Source organism: Protopterus annectens, chromosome 2.part1 (assembly GCF_019279795.1).
Source record: "Protopterus annectens isolate FY-2018-M chromosome 2.part1, PAN1.0, whole genome shotgun sequence".
NCBI classification, from domain to species: Eukaryota; Metazoa; Chordata; order Ceratodontiformes; family Protopteridae; genus Protopterus; species Protopterus annectens.
In genome coordinates, this window is record NC_056729.1 from 1,527,940,713 (window position 1) to 1,527,954,205 (window position 13,493).

The 13,493-nt window shown below is 44.3% G+C and overlaps 1 protein-coding gene across 2 annotated transcripts in view; it reads right to left on the minus strand.

Annotated features, from left to right (window-relative positions):
* The window catches only part of LOC122794522 (tumor necrosis factor receptor superfamily member 14-like), a 430,726-nt gene that overhangs the window by 329,320 nt on the left and 87,913 nt on the right, over nt 1-13,493 (minus strand). The gene's annotated exons all lie outside the window — the stretch shown is intronic.

The window sequence follows — 13,493 nt, forward strand, 5'->3', positions numbered from 1 at the left end:
TATGGTTGGGAGGCTGGAGCTAAACAGCATTAGGTGAGGCTATAAGGCCCTGCAGCACTGCAGTGGCAAAGCCTGCCCTGGATATAGAGTAGAGAGGCAAATGGTAATGCTTTGTAAAGGTGTGAACAGAACTCCAAGTAGCAGCCTCTAGACTGTCCTTGATAGTACTCTTTTGAGAAAGGCTGCTGAAGTAGCTGCAGCCCTGGTGGACTGAGACCCAATGCCCTTGGGCACAGGTTTGCCATGGTGTAATTAGCAGAAACGGATGCAGTGGCTTATCCACTTTGAAATTGTCTGCTTTGAAATAGCCTTTCCTTCTGATCATGCAGCATATGACACTAGTAATTGCTCGTTTTTTCTTAGAGCTTTAGTCCTGCTCAAGTAGAATCTTAGCTGTGTACGTCCAAGGAATGCAGAATTCTCTCCCCTTTGTTCTGCGGATTTGGATAAAAAGTTGGCAGATGAATTGTTTGGTTAAGAGCCACACTGGAAACGACCTAAGGCATAAAAGTAGGATTTGTCCTCAGAGACACCCTGTCTGGGTAAAATATGATAAAAAGGCTCTACAGCCATGAGGGCCTGTAGCTCTGAAACTCTTCTTGCTGAAGTAATTGCTAGTAGCAGAGCTGTCTTCCATGATAAGAACTTTATATCAGCGGTAGCAGCTGGTTCAAATGGAGGCAGGGTGAGCTTTTCCAACACATAATTGAGGTTCCATGCAGGTAGTGGTGATCTTATAGGAGGCCTTAAATTTTTGGCTCCTCTAAGATACTGCTTTAGTAAAGGATGAGAAAAGATTGGTGGCTCCGTATTGTAATGAGCCAAAATGGCAGAGACATGGATTTTGATTGATGAGAAAGATAGGCCTTTGTCCAGCATCTCAATTAAGTATTGTAATATCTAAGGAATATGCGGTTCTGCTGTATCAGTTCCTTGTGCTTGATTCCAAGCATAGAATCTCTTCCATTTGTCAGCATAAAAGATTTTCTAATACTAGGCCTTCTGGCTTCCAAAATGACATCCATCACAGCTTTACTGAGAGGTGTCGTCTGGATGATTACAGGATTAGCCATGCTGCCAGGTTCAGAGTCTGTAGTTGACTGTGCAGGATCCGATTGTTTTGCTGGGACAGTAGTTGGTTTTTGAGGCAAGGTCCAAGCTTGGTATTGAGACACGTTCCTTAGGATTGGGTACCAATATTGGCGGGGCCAGTCAGGGACAATTAATATCATCTTTGGCTTCTCTTGTCTGACTTTTAGGAGGACCTTGCGTAGAAGAGGCAGAGGAGGAAAGGCGTAAACTAGGTTTTTCCAACTGAAGGATAGGGTGTCACTTTCCATGCTTGCCTGTGATAAGTCCTTGTGCAGAATCTTTTCAGCTGACAATTTTGAAGAGAGGCAAATAGGTCTATGTCTGGGCTCTCCCATTTCTCTGCTATCATGCTGAAGACTTGTGGATTTAGTTTCCACTCGTGAGGATCCATAAGGTTTCTGCTTAAATCATCTGCCAGAGTGTTTTGTTTTCCTGGCAGGAATTGATCTTGAAGATTTATTTGGTAGGTCAAAGCTGTGTCCCACAGTGTCATGGCTAATCTGCAAAGGGGGTATGAATGTGTGCCCCCTTGCTTGTTTATATACCACATGACTGTGGTGTTGTCAGTCTTTATCAGTAGTTGTCCTGGATGAAGTAAGTCCTTGAAGGCTGTTAGGGCATTTTGAACAGCTAGCATCTCGTTCTGGTTGATATGTAGACTCATTTGATTTGGTGCCCATATGCCCTGAATGCATCTTACTGCCATGTGGGCCCCCCCAGGCATAATCTGATGCGTCTGTTGTTAAGGTTTAGCTGGCAGGGGGTAGAGTGAAGGGCCGTCCCATGTTTTGGTGACAGGCCTTTACCCACCATAGAAACTCCTGTTGCAGGCAGGGCATGAGAGGAATCATTGTTTCCAGTCTGTGTGAATGTTGACTCCATAAACTTAAGTACCACTGGAGTTTCCTCATATGCAGTCTTGCAGAAGACTGGGTTTTTGTTGCCATCAGTTTGAAGTATGTAGTCAGTTGCCTTTGTTTTGTTTGGCGTGAGGTAAGCCATCTGGGCAGTTGTATTCAAGCTTGCACCAAGGAATGTTATATTTTGAGAGGGTAGCAACTGCGATTTCTTTTCATTTATTGTGTACCCTAGGCATGTTAGAAGCCTTTTCACAAACGCCAGGTGTCATAGAAGAGTGTCATTGTTCTCTGCTTGAATGAGACAGTCGTCCAAGTAGGGATATATTTGAATACTTCTTTATCTGCAAAATGCAATTACTGGTGCCAGGCACTTTGTAAAGACCCTGGGTGCAGTAGATAAGCCAAGGCAGTGCAGAGAATTGGTAATGCATTAAGCCAGCCTTGAATCTGAGGTATATTCTGCACGACTGTCTTATTGGGACATGCAGGTATGCCTCTTTTATGTCTAAAGTCACCAGCCAGGCATTCTTGCCCAGCATGGGCAGAAGCTGTTGCAAGGTGAGCATTCTGAATTTTGGAATGTCCAGGTATGTGTTCAAAATCGATTAATCCAGTATTGGCCGCCAGGCCTTGTCCTTTCTAGGTACCAAGAACAGTCTTGAGTAAAAACCTTGTCCTTTTTCCTGTTCTGGTACTGTCTGAATGGCCCCCATATCCAGGAGGGACGTAACCTGTTTCTGTACCTCTGCCCATTGTTTTTTTGGCAGATCTGGCCAACCATTTGTCATTGTCAGAGTGTGGAAATGGAATCTGTATCCCTGTGATACGATGTTTAGTATCCACTTGTCCTGGGTTGTTAACTGACAATTTTGAGCAAAACGTGCTAATTTTCCCCCTACGGGTGCTGCCAAAATATAAGTGCTTGGTGTAGGCAGAGGGAAGTCATTGGGGTTGCTTTATGTAGGTCTGCGCTTTATCTCCTCCAGATTTGGAGGTGGATGCGCCCCGTTGCTTTGACCTGTATGAGTCTTGAGTATGGTACCTGGAACCCTTAGGGCGTCTAGATTTGCCCCTTTGAGCTCTGTCTGACACAGGAAAGGACCAATTTTTTGTAGACCAGTGTCTACTGAATCTATGTGGCTGCACTTTTAAGAAATCTTTAAACAGTTTGCATAGACTTAGCTTTGTCTTCCATTTTCTTTAAAACCTCTTCTGCCTTAATACCAAACAGAGAATCATGCTGTAAAGGTGCATCTAGCAATTTAGCTTTAACATGATCAAGCAAATTTTGTTCCTTTAACCAGGCATGCCTCCTAATCACAGATCCAGTAAATGCGGCCCTGCAGGAGGCCTCTAATGAATCAAAACCACATTGCAAAGTATGCTTTCCAACTTGTACAGCTGCATGTAATAATTCCTGCAATTCCTTATTTTCTGCACATTCTGAAATCAACATCATTTTCTGTTTCAGCAATCCCATAACATGTTGTTGGTACTTAAGCATATAAAATTGACAGTTTAAGGCCCTGATTGCCAAGGTTGCAGATGTATAAACCTTTTTTCCCCATCTGTCCAGTGCCCTTGAATCTCTGTCAGAGGGGGTAGGGTTTTTTTTGGTGTTGAGGCCTTAACTCCCTTTGGACCCTGTGAAATAGTTTCAGGATCAGCAGCAGGGTTTCTAAATAAAAATTTATGGGAGTCATGGACCCTGTAATTCCAGTCAGGCTTACTGGGAGCCGGATGTAAGGAGTCAGGGGTCAGGCTTGACTCCGAAAACCCATCATCCAATGTCTAAAACAGGGGGAATGGCTAAAGGCTTGTGCTGAGGAAGAAGGAAATCCCTAAGCCTATTTTTTGATTCTGAGAAGTCTTGACTCTCCCTGTGAAAATGCTCCCTCAAGGTATGCAAGGTTTCTCCAAATGAATAATCCTCAGGAGGAGATGCAGATGGAATAGACTCTTAAGCTTCAGAATCCTCATAGGGAGGTAAAGATAATTCCTGATCCGAAGAGGAATTAGAAGAAATAGAAACCTGATCTAAAGATTCATAGTCAGTGTCTTGCCTAGGCCTCTTATCTGGAGGGGGATGGGTACCCCTGATCAAGGTAATAAGGGTCTTCAGCCATTTTGATCATCTGTTTTTTAGGCATAGAGGCCTGTGCACGTAGCTCAGGAGTCTTTTTTTCGTTTTAGAAGGTGTCTTTGCCTTAGGTTTTGCAGCTTTCGTCGGGTTGATATAAAAACGTTGAAGTCTGAATACACCCTCAGAAGCCAGTGCCTGGTCAGTAGCTCCGGACCCATCTGAGGGAGATTCATCTGTCGGTCCAATACCTTGAGTATCTTGCGGCATGCCGGACTCCATATGGGTGTCAGTAGAGGCCTGTGACTCGAAGGTAGCGGGTATCAGGGGCTGCGAAAGCACCTCACTGAGTACCGGCAACTGGCTTAGGAGAAGCTTAGTCGTCGGTTTTGGATCTCGACTGCCTTTCTGTCCTTTTCTTTGCATTTTTTTATGTACTCCGGTAGTCTGATTGCTATCCGACGACATTTCTGGGTAGTTAAATCTGTTTCCAAAATACTTAGATCCAAAAATATACAGACGCTTAATAGTGCGTTGGTTAAATTTAGCAGAAAACCGACAGCCAGGCACATTGTGATCAGGGCCTAGGCAAGGAATACAGTATAAATGGAAATCCTTATGAGGTATTTGTTCCCACAAGTAACACAATTATTAACTTTTTCTGACATCGGTAAAAAGCAAGAAAAAAAGTTTCCCCAACGGGGTACTTGGCTTTAGTGAAGACTTCGGTTCTGAAACCGAAACTCAAATATTTCAGTAGTCGGCAGACCGGCACTTGCAAAATGCTTCTGCTTCAGGCACCGCGCGGCAAGAAAGACTAAAGAAAATGGCATCGGCTGCATGTTTTATACCCCTGATGACCTGACGTCATGGAAGAGAAGACAGCAACCGACGCAGGACCCAAGACTTAGGAATTCAGGCCGAATGAGGGCAACCTGCCAGCAGATTACCCAAATGTAATGACTACAACAGTGAAACACGAAGAACATCTGCACAATGGAAAATAGCCTTGCCATGTATGTGTGTGTGTGTGTTTTGGGCAGGAGAGGGCGAATACATTAGTAGAAGGCTACTACAGTGCCAGTACTGCAAGACGACTTTTAATAAAGCAGCAAAAAATACAATGCTATCTTTAGACAGCCAGGCCCAAGGGAAAAGTGACACACTTCTACTTGAACCAATAAGCAAAATGTTACTCAAATATTAGCTGAAATTAAATGTATTAAATTATGAATTCTATATCCAATAAAAAGGGATGGAAATATTTTAATTAAAAGTTATGTACTTACCATAACTCAGCATCTGTGTTGACCAACTTCATTCTTCCTCACCACTGGGTGTAGTATCCAATCCTGGGATCCGACTCAGCCATATTTTTCAAGAACTGTGATCCTTGCTTCATGCTCCTCCTTTTACCCATAACCCCCTAAGGTATCCCCAAGCCCTCAGACTGAGTTTGCTGCATTAAGAATAAAAAATCTAACCTCAATAGCCTAGGGGTTCCCGATACAAAAGGTAGTACTATGTTTCCTAATGGGGCTCAAACCAGAAACTTAAGGGATCCTATGTTATCTGGAAAATACTCCAGGAGCATTGAAGGTGGATGGATGGGAGGGATAGTGAGGAATAATGAAAATGGACAACACAGATGCCAAATTTAAGTAACTTTTAAATCTGATGCCCTTTTCGTTCTTCCTCACCACTGGGTCAGGTCCTCAGCTACACAACTCTTGGGTGACTTTCATGGAAGGATATGTCAGAGCACTGTTGAACAAAAGGGTGCTCCATTTCTGGAGGTGATGTCCAGTTTGTAATGCGTGACAAATATATGTACTGTGGACCAAAAGGCTGCAGCACAAACGTCATCATCTGAAGAAAAGGCGGCTGAAGCTGACATAGCTCTGATAGAATGGGCTTTAAGTGGACGAGGCAAGTCTAAGCCTCTTTGGTGACATACCAATAAAATACAAATCAGTAATCCATTTAGCTAGAGTGACCTTTGAATCTGCTTGTCCTAGGCAGTTGGAGGAAAGAGACACAAAATGCTGACCAGACTTTCTATGCTGTTATGTTCTGTGGAAATAAAAACGTAATTGCCTATGAACATCAAGAAGGTGTAGTATATAGTCACCTTTATTAGAAAAATTAGGAAAAATACTGGCAGTTGAATAGATTAGTTAAGACTTGCTTCATTGGCTTCCTTGGGCATAAAGTATGGATTGGTTTATACGGACAATCTGTATGTGGAATATAAGTGGCTTTTGCTGATAATGCATGAAATTCAGAAAATCTTTTTAGCTGACATAATAGCTACCAACAGAATAGTTTTCCAAGACAGAAATTTCAAATCGCAACTGCTTGCTGGTTCAATTGTTTTTTAAGTCAAATCTTGTAGCACTAAGGCGAGATCTCAAGGTGGAGATGGTTCTTTAATGGAGGTCTTAGAAGAAAAAAATACAGTTGTGTACACATACCATAAATGTAGATGTTAAGAGTGGATTCACTGTTGCAGTGATTACATTTGGGTAATCTGCTGGCAGGTTGCCCTCAGTCAGCCTGATTAACAAAGTAATGGGTCCTGCGTCGGTTGCTGTCCCTTCTTCCATGATGTCAGGGGTATAAAACATGCAGCCGACGCCATTACATCAGTTTTTCTTGCCCCAGATGTCAGGTGCCCCTCAAATGAGAGGCAAATAAAATTTAAATACACAAAAATATACCTCCAACCAAAAGCAAATACACCAAAAAGGCTTTTAAGCATAGTAAAAGAAAGTAGAGGTATAGTCCGAGAAAAACAGGGGGCTGGAGGGAGGGTAACCAGGACAGCAACAGTGAATAGACTAACATCTACATTTATGGTAAGTGTACACAACTGTACTATGTTCTTCTTGTTTCACTGTTGCAGTCATCACATTTGGGTAGATTCCCAAAGCTAAGGAAGGGAGGAGGAATTTAGACAATATTAGGACCAGCTATAAGGCCTTGCAAGACTGCAGTGGCAAAGCCAGCTCTGGATTTAGAGAAAATAGGCAAATGGTAATGCTTGGTGAAAGTATGTACAGAACTCCAGGCAGCAGCTTTTAGGATGTCCCTGGTAGGGACACCTCTGAGGAAGGCTGTAGAGGTAGATGCAGCCATAGTTGCATGGGGTCTGATCCCCTGTGGGATAGGTTTTCCATGGTGCTTATAGCAGAAATTAATGCAATGGCCTATCTGTTTAGAAATGGTTTGCTTTGAAATAGCCTCCCCCTCTGCCCCTGCTACAAATGCCACCAGCAGTTCAGATTTCCTTTGAGGTTTATTCCTGTCCAAGTAAATTCTAAGTTGTCTGTGCACATCTAAGGAGTGCAGTATCCGTTCCCCTTTGTTCTGTGGATTAGGAAAGAAGGTTGGCAAATTAATAGACTGATTAAGAGCCACACTGGATACCACCTTGGGCATGAAGGAGGGATTGGTTCTGAGGGACACCCTGTCCACATGAAAGATGATGAAAGGCTCCACTGCCATCAGGGCCTGTAATTCAGATATCCTTCTTGCTGAAGTGATTGCTAAAAGGAAGGCCGTTTTCAAAGAAAGGAATTTTAAATCTGCACTAGCAGCTGGCTTGAAAGGAGGAAGAGTGAGTTTCTCCAATACAAAGTTAAGGTCCCAGGTAGGAGTTGGGGCTCTCCTGGGTGGTCTTAAATTTTTGGCCCCTCTGAGGAACTGCTTGAGCAGTGGATGAGAGAAGAGGGGTGGGTCTGTGTTATAATGAACTGAAATGGCTGAGGTGTGAATTTTGATTGAGGAAAAAGAAAGAAAAGCCCTTGTGAAGCATCTCAGTTAAGTATTGTAGAATCTGAGGCAAATCGGGCGCTGCTGTGCTCATCCCTTGAGATTCTCATCCCTTGAGATTGGTTCCAAGCACAGAATCTTTTCCATTTTTCAGCATAAGACTTTCCGGTACTAGGCTTCCTTGACTCTAAAATGATATCCATCACTGGTTTACTGAGGGATGGTAAAGGAGACATTAGGTAATTAGCCAGGCTGCTAGGTTCAGGGTTTGAAGCTGAGGGTGCAGAATAGTACAGTTTTGTACCTACCATAAATGTAGATGTCCGAGAGGTATGCATCTGCAGTCCTAACATATGGGTTGTCCTGCCTCAGGCAGCCCTTCGGTCGGCCGGATTCCAAAGTCTGGGTCTGGCCTCGGCTGATGTCGCACTTCACCCGACGTCATAGCTGCTGTCAATTGGGTATAAAGGCATCAGCCAACGCCATTTTCCTCAGTGTTTCTTGCCCCAGATGCCAGGTGCCCTCTAGGAAGGCTAAATTTGGATAAATGCAAATGATTCCAAACAGAAGAGAGCAACAAAAATAAACATGTATATACATATATACAAACAAATACACCATAATAGATTCCCCCAGCTAGCTACAAGATGGGCAAATACCCTAGGAGTACCACAGAGGGGAAGGAGGGTGGGTAATCCTGACTGCAGATGCATACCTCTCGGACATCTACATTTATGGTAGGTACAAAACTGTACTATGTCCTTCAAGGATGCATCTGCAGTCCTAACATATGGGTAGAATACCATAGCCAAACTGGGGGAGGAGGCACCAAGATGATTATGGTGCAGTTAAGATCCCTTGCAAAACCGCAGTTGCAAAACCTGCTCAGGATCTGGAGTATAAAGGAAGATTATAATGCTTGGCAAATGTATGCACGGAGCTTCAAGTAGCAGCTTCTAAAATGTCCTTGGTAGCCACTCCTCGTAAGAAAGCTGTAGTAGTGGCTGTAGCCCTTGTGGAGTGAGGTCTGATCTTTTCTGGAGTTATCTTTCCATGAAAAGAGTAACAAAATCTAATGCAATTTCCTATCCATTTTGAGATTGTCTGTTTTGAAATTGCTTTTCCTTGCATTCCTGTTGCATATGCTACCAGAAGCTGGTCAGTTTTTCTATTGTTCTTGGTTCTGTCCAGATAGTAGCGCAATTGCCTGTGCACATCCAAGGTATGCAGTAGTCTTTCCCCCCTGTTCTGTGGGTTGGGGAAGAATGATGGTAGGTGGATTGCTTGGTTCAATGATACCCTGGAGATCACCTTTGGCATAAAAGTAGGGTTAGTTCTCAAGGACACTCTATCCTGATGGAAGATAAGGAAGGGCTGTACTGCCATTAATGCCTGTAATTCAGAAACCCTTCTTGCTGAAGTGATTGCAAGCAGGAAAGCAGTTTTCCAAGATAAGAACTGTAATTCTGCTGTTACTGCTGGTTCGAAGGGGGGAAGTGTTAACTTTTCCAGCACAAAGTTAACACTTAAGGTGGCTTCCTTGGAGGCTTTACATTCTTAATTCCTCTCAGAAACTGCCTGAGTAGAGGATGAGAGAAGACTGGAGGATCCATGTTGTATTCTGCTGAAATTGCTGATGCATGAATCTTAATGGAGGAGTAAGACAGGCCATTGTGGAAAAGTTCTGCTAAATATTCCAGGATGTTAGCTATGTTTGCTAATGATACATTTTCTCCTTTTGCTGCATTCCAAATGAGGTATCTTTTCCATTTGGCTGAATAAGTCTTCCTTGTGGAGGGTCTGCAAGCCTCCAGGATAATGTCTTTAACCCTCCGAGATAAATCTGGGTTATTTTGTTTTATGTAATATTCCAAGCAGCTAGCTGCAGTGTCTTCAAGTTTGGATGTAGGATTTTGAAGTTGTTCTGTGTTAGCAGTAAAGGAACTAGAGGTAGAGGCCATGCGTGTGTCCGAGACATACTCCTCAGTAGCGGGTACAAATGCTGCCTCGGCCAGTCTGGAGCTATCAGGATGATCCTTGGATGATCTTCTTTGATTTTCAGTAGTACTTTGTGCATCAAAGGAGGAGGTGGGAATGCATATGCTGTCAGGCTTTCCCAACTGAAGTATAGGGAGTCCACCTTCCAAGCAAGTGGGTGGTATGTCCTTGTGCAGAATTTCCTCAATTGGTGGTTGTGTGGGGATGCGAACAGGTCTATTTCTGGTAGTCCCCATTTCTTTGTAATGGATTTGAAGATGTCTGGATGCAGCATCCATTCGTGGGCATCCGTGGTAGTTCTGCTTAAGGTGTCTGCTAGTATATTTTCTTTTCCTGGCACAAATATGGCCTGGAGCTGAATGTTGAGGTTCAGGGCCACATTCCACAGGTCCATTGCCATCCGGCATAGAGGATATGAGTGTGTGCCTCCCTGTTTGTTGATATACCACATGACTGTGGTGTTGTCCGTCCTTATCAGCAAATGACCCTGTTGAAGAAACGGTCTGAATGTCTGAATTGCCTGTTTCACTGCCAGCATCTCTTTTTGATTTATGTGTAGGTTCAGATGGTCTTGTGTCCATAGGCCTTGTATACACTTGTCCACCATGTGTGCCCCCCAGCCTAGGTCTGAGGCGTCCGTGGTGATAGTCTGGCTTGGGTGAGGTTTGTGGAAAGGCAGTCCTCTGTTCAACTGACAGGCCTGAGCCCACCACAGGAATTCTTGTTTCAGGCATGGAATTATTGGAATCTGGGCTTTTAGAGTGTGCTTGTGTTGAGAACATATATTCCTGAGGTACCATTGCAACTTCCTCATATGCAGCCTGGCATGTGGAATCAATATTATGCAGGATGCCATGTAACCCAGGGCTTGCAGGACTTTCCTTGCTGTAAGCTGGTTCTGTGTTGTTAAGGCCCTGAAATAGAGTGGTAGTTGCTTTTGCTTTTCTGCTGTGAGAAATGCCATCTGATTTGAAGTGTCCAGTTCTGCACCCAAGAATGTTATCATTTGGGATGGTACCAGCCTTGACTTTTTCATGTTGACTGTGTATCCCAGGGCTTGCAGTAGTTGTATAACCTTTTCCAAGTCTTTTGTTAATTTGGTCTTGTTGTCCGCTTGTATTAGGCAGTCGTCCAGGTATGGATAAATCTGAATTCCCTGAAGCCTGCAATGAGCAATTACTGATGCCAGGCATTTCGTGAATACTCTGGGCGCAGTATATAAGCCAAAGGGCAATGCTGAGAATTGATAACGCTCTGATCCTGCAAGAAATCCGAGATATCTTTTGCAATCTGGTCGTATAGGGACGTGCAGGTATGCCTCCTTGAGATCTAGAGTCACCAGCCAAGACTCCTTGCCCAGCATGGGAAGAAGTTGCTGTAGGGTCACAATTTTGAATTTTGGAACAATGAGATATGTGTTCAGAGCGGACAGGTCGAGAATAGGCCTCCATTGGTTTTTCTTCCTTGGTACCAGGAAAAGTCTGGAGTAAAATCCTTGTCCTTGTTCCATAGGCGGTACCTTTTCTATAGCTCTCATCCTTAGTAAGTGGTTGATTTGTCCTAGAGCGTTTGTTTTTTGGTTTGGTGGTAGGTTTGGCATTCCTCTCTTTTTTGGAAGAGTGTGGAAGTGAAACCTGTAGCCTTTGTCTATTGTCTGTAAAATCCATTTGTCTCCTGTAATGTAATGGCAGTTTACGGAAAATAAGGCTAGCTTTCCGCCTAAGGGTGCTTCCAGTTGTTCCCTGGTAGGCGGTATCAGAGTCAAGTCATTGTGTCTGTCCTGTGGAAGTGGTAGTAGCTGGATCTGTGGCAGTACTTCTCTGGTTGTTAGGCTACCACTGACGTCCCCTGTAGGCACCTCTGGATTGACCTCTGCCTCTTGGGCGCCTATTTCTGCCTCTCTGTGCTCTGGAGGTGTCTGGAAAGGACCAATTCTTCGAAGGCCAATTTCTACTAAACCTCGGAGGCTGGACCTGTAAGAAATCCTTGACTGTTTGGACAGATTTTGCTTTTTCTTCCACCTTCTTTAGCACTTGCTGTGCAGGGGAGCCAAACAAACTTTGTTTCTCCATGGGAACATCTAGGAGCTTTGACTTTACATGGTCTGGTAAGGATTGCTCTTTTAACCATGCATGCCTTCTGATCACTGTTCCAGTCATAGCTGATCTAAAGGAAGCCTCCAGTGCATCATAGCCGCATTTTAAGGAATGATTACTGACCTGCTGAGTGTTATGTACCAAATCCTGAAGGGACTTACGGTATATAGGTTCAGGAGAGGACAGTTTTTTATTTAGCTGGTCTAACAAAAATTCCTGATACTGAATCATGTGGAATTGACAGTTTAAGGCCCTAGCCGAAAGAGTAGCAGAAGTATAAACTTTTTTACCCCATCTCTCTAATGCTCTAGATTCTCTTTCAGTGGGGGGTTTTTGGCATTGGCAGCTGCTACAGCTTTGGGGCCCTGTGAAATGGTTTCAGGATCTGCAATAGGAGCCTTATACAAGTGAAAGTGTGTGTCGGGGACCCTGTAATATCTGTCGGGCTTAGCAGGGGCCGGGGGAAGAGAGTCAGGGGCAGTACAGGCATCATTAAATGCATCATCCACAACTGTTAGTACTGGAGGAATGGCTAAAGGCCTATGCTGTGGTAAATGTAAAAAGGTCCTTAGCCTTTTCCTTGAATCTGAAAAATCCTGGCCCTGCCATTGAAATTGCTCTCTCATAGCATGCAAGGTTTCCCCAAAAGAAAATTCCTCAGGAGGAGAGGCAGAAGGAATGGAGTCTTCTGCATCAGAATCCTCATATGGAGAATAAGGGCCTTCTGGAGGATTTCAGTTGTCTGAATCATCCGAGGAATAGTCTGTAGAAACTGGGTCCGGGGGCTCTGCTCTAGGCCTCTTCTCTGGAGGGGGCTGAGAGGCCCTGTCTGGGTGAGGTTGGGATCCCCTGATCAAAGAAATGAGATCCTCAGCCAGGCTGAGCATTTGGGAACTAGAGGTAGGCCTGTGTGAGGGGGTTTTAGCAGGCAAGGCCTTAGAAGATTTAGCTGCTTTAGCCCTAGAAAAAGCCTTGATAGACATGGATGCAGGGGGCCTAGCAGCTCCACGTGCAGGAGTAGATATGTCTAAAGGAATAGTATCTGATAAATCCTGGGTGCCTGCTACAGCAGGAGAAATTTCAGTAGCAGATTCAGCCATGCTGTGTGAGGCCTCGGCTGTAGGAGGCAAGCTTTCGGCCGAAGGAAGAACCGAGGACTCTGTTTAAGCCGAAACAGAGACACTCGCAGTTGGCTTAACCGTGGTTTCGGCCGAAACAGCGGACCGCGAGTGTCGGTCCTTTTCCTTACGCTTTTTAGCTAATTGTGACGTCGGAGTCTCCGACGGCATTTTGTAAGCAAAAGCGGGACCAAAAAACTCCTCTGCAAACTCCGACCGACGTCTAAGTGTCCGTCGGTTGAAGGAAGCACAGGCTAGACAAGCTGATACGTCGTGGTCTGGGCCTAAGCAAGGAAGGCAGTAAGAGTGGAAATCCTTATGAGGTATTTGTTTCCCACAAGTTAAACAATTATTTACTTTTTCTGACATCGGCTGAGGCAAGAAAGAGTCCCCAACGGAGTACTTAGCTTTTTAGAAGTCTTCGGTAGTAGAAATCTCTGGATCTGACCGACCGGCACTTGCGAACAGCTTCTGC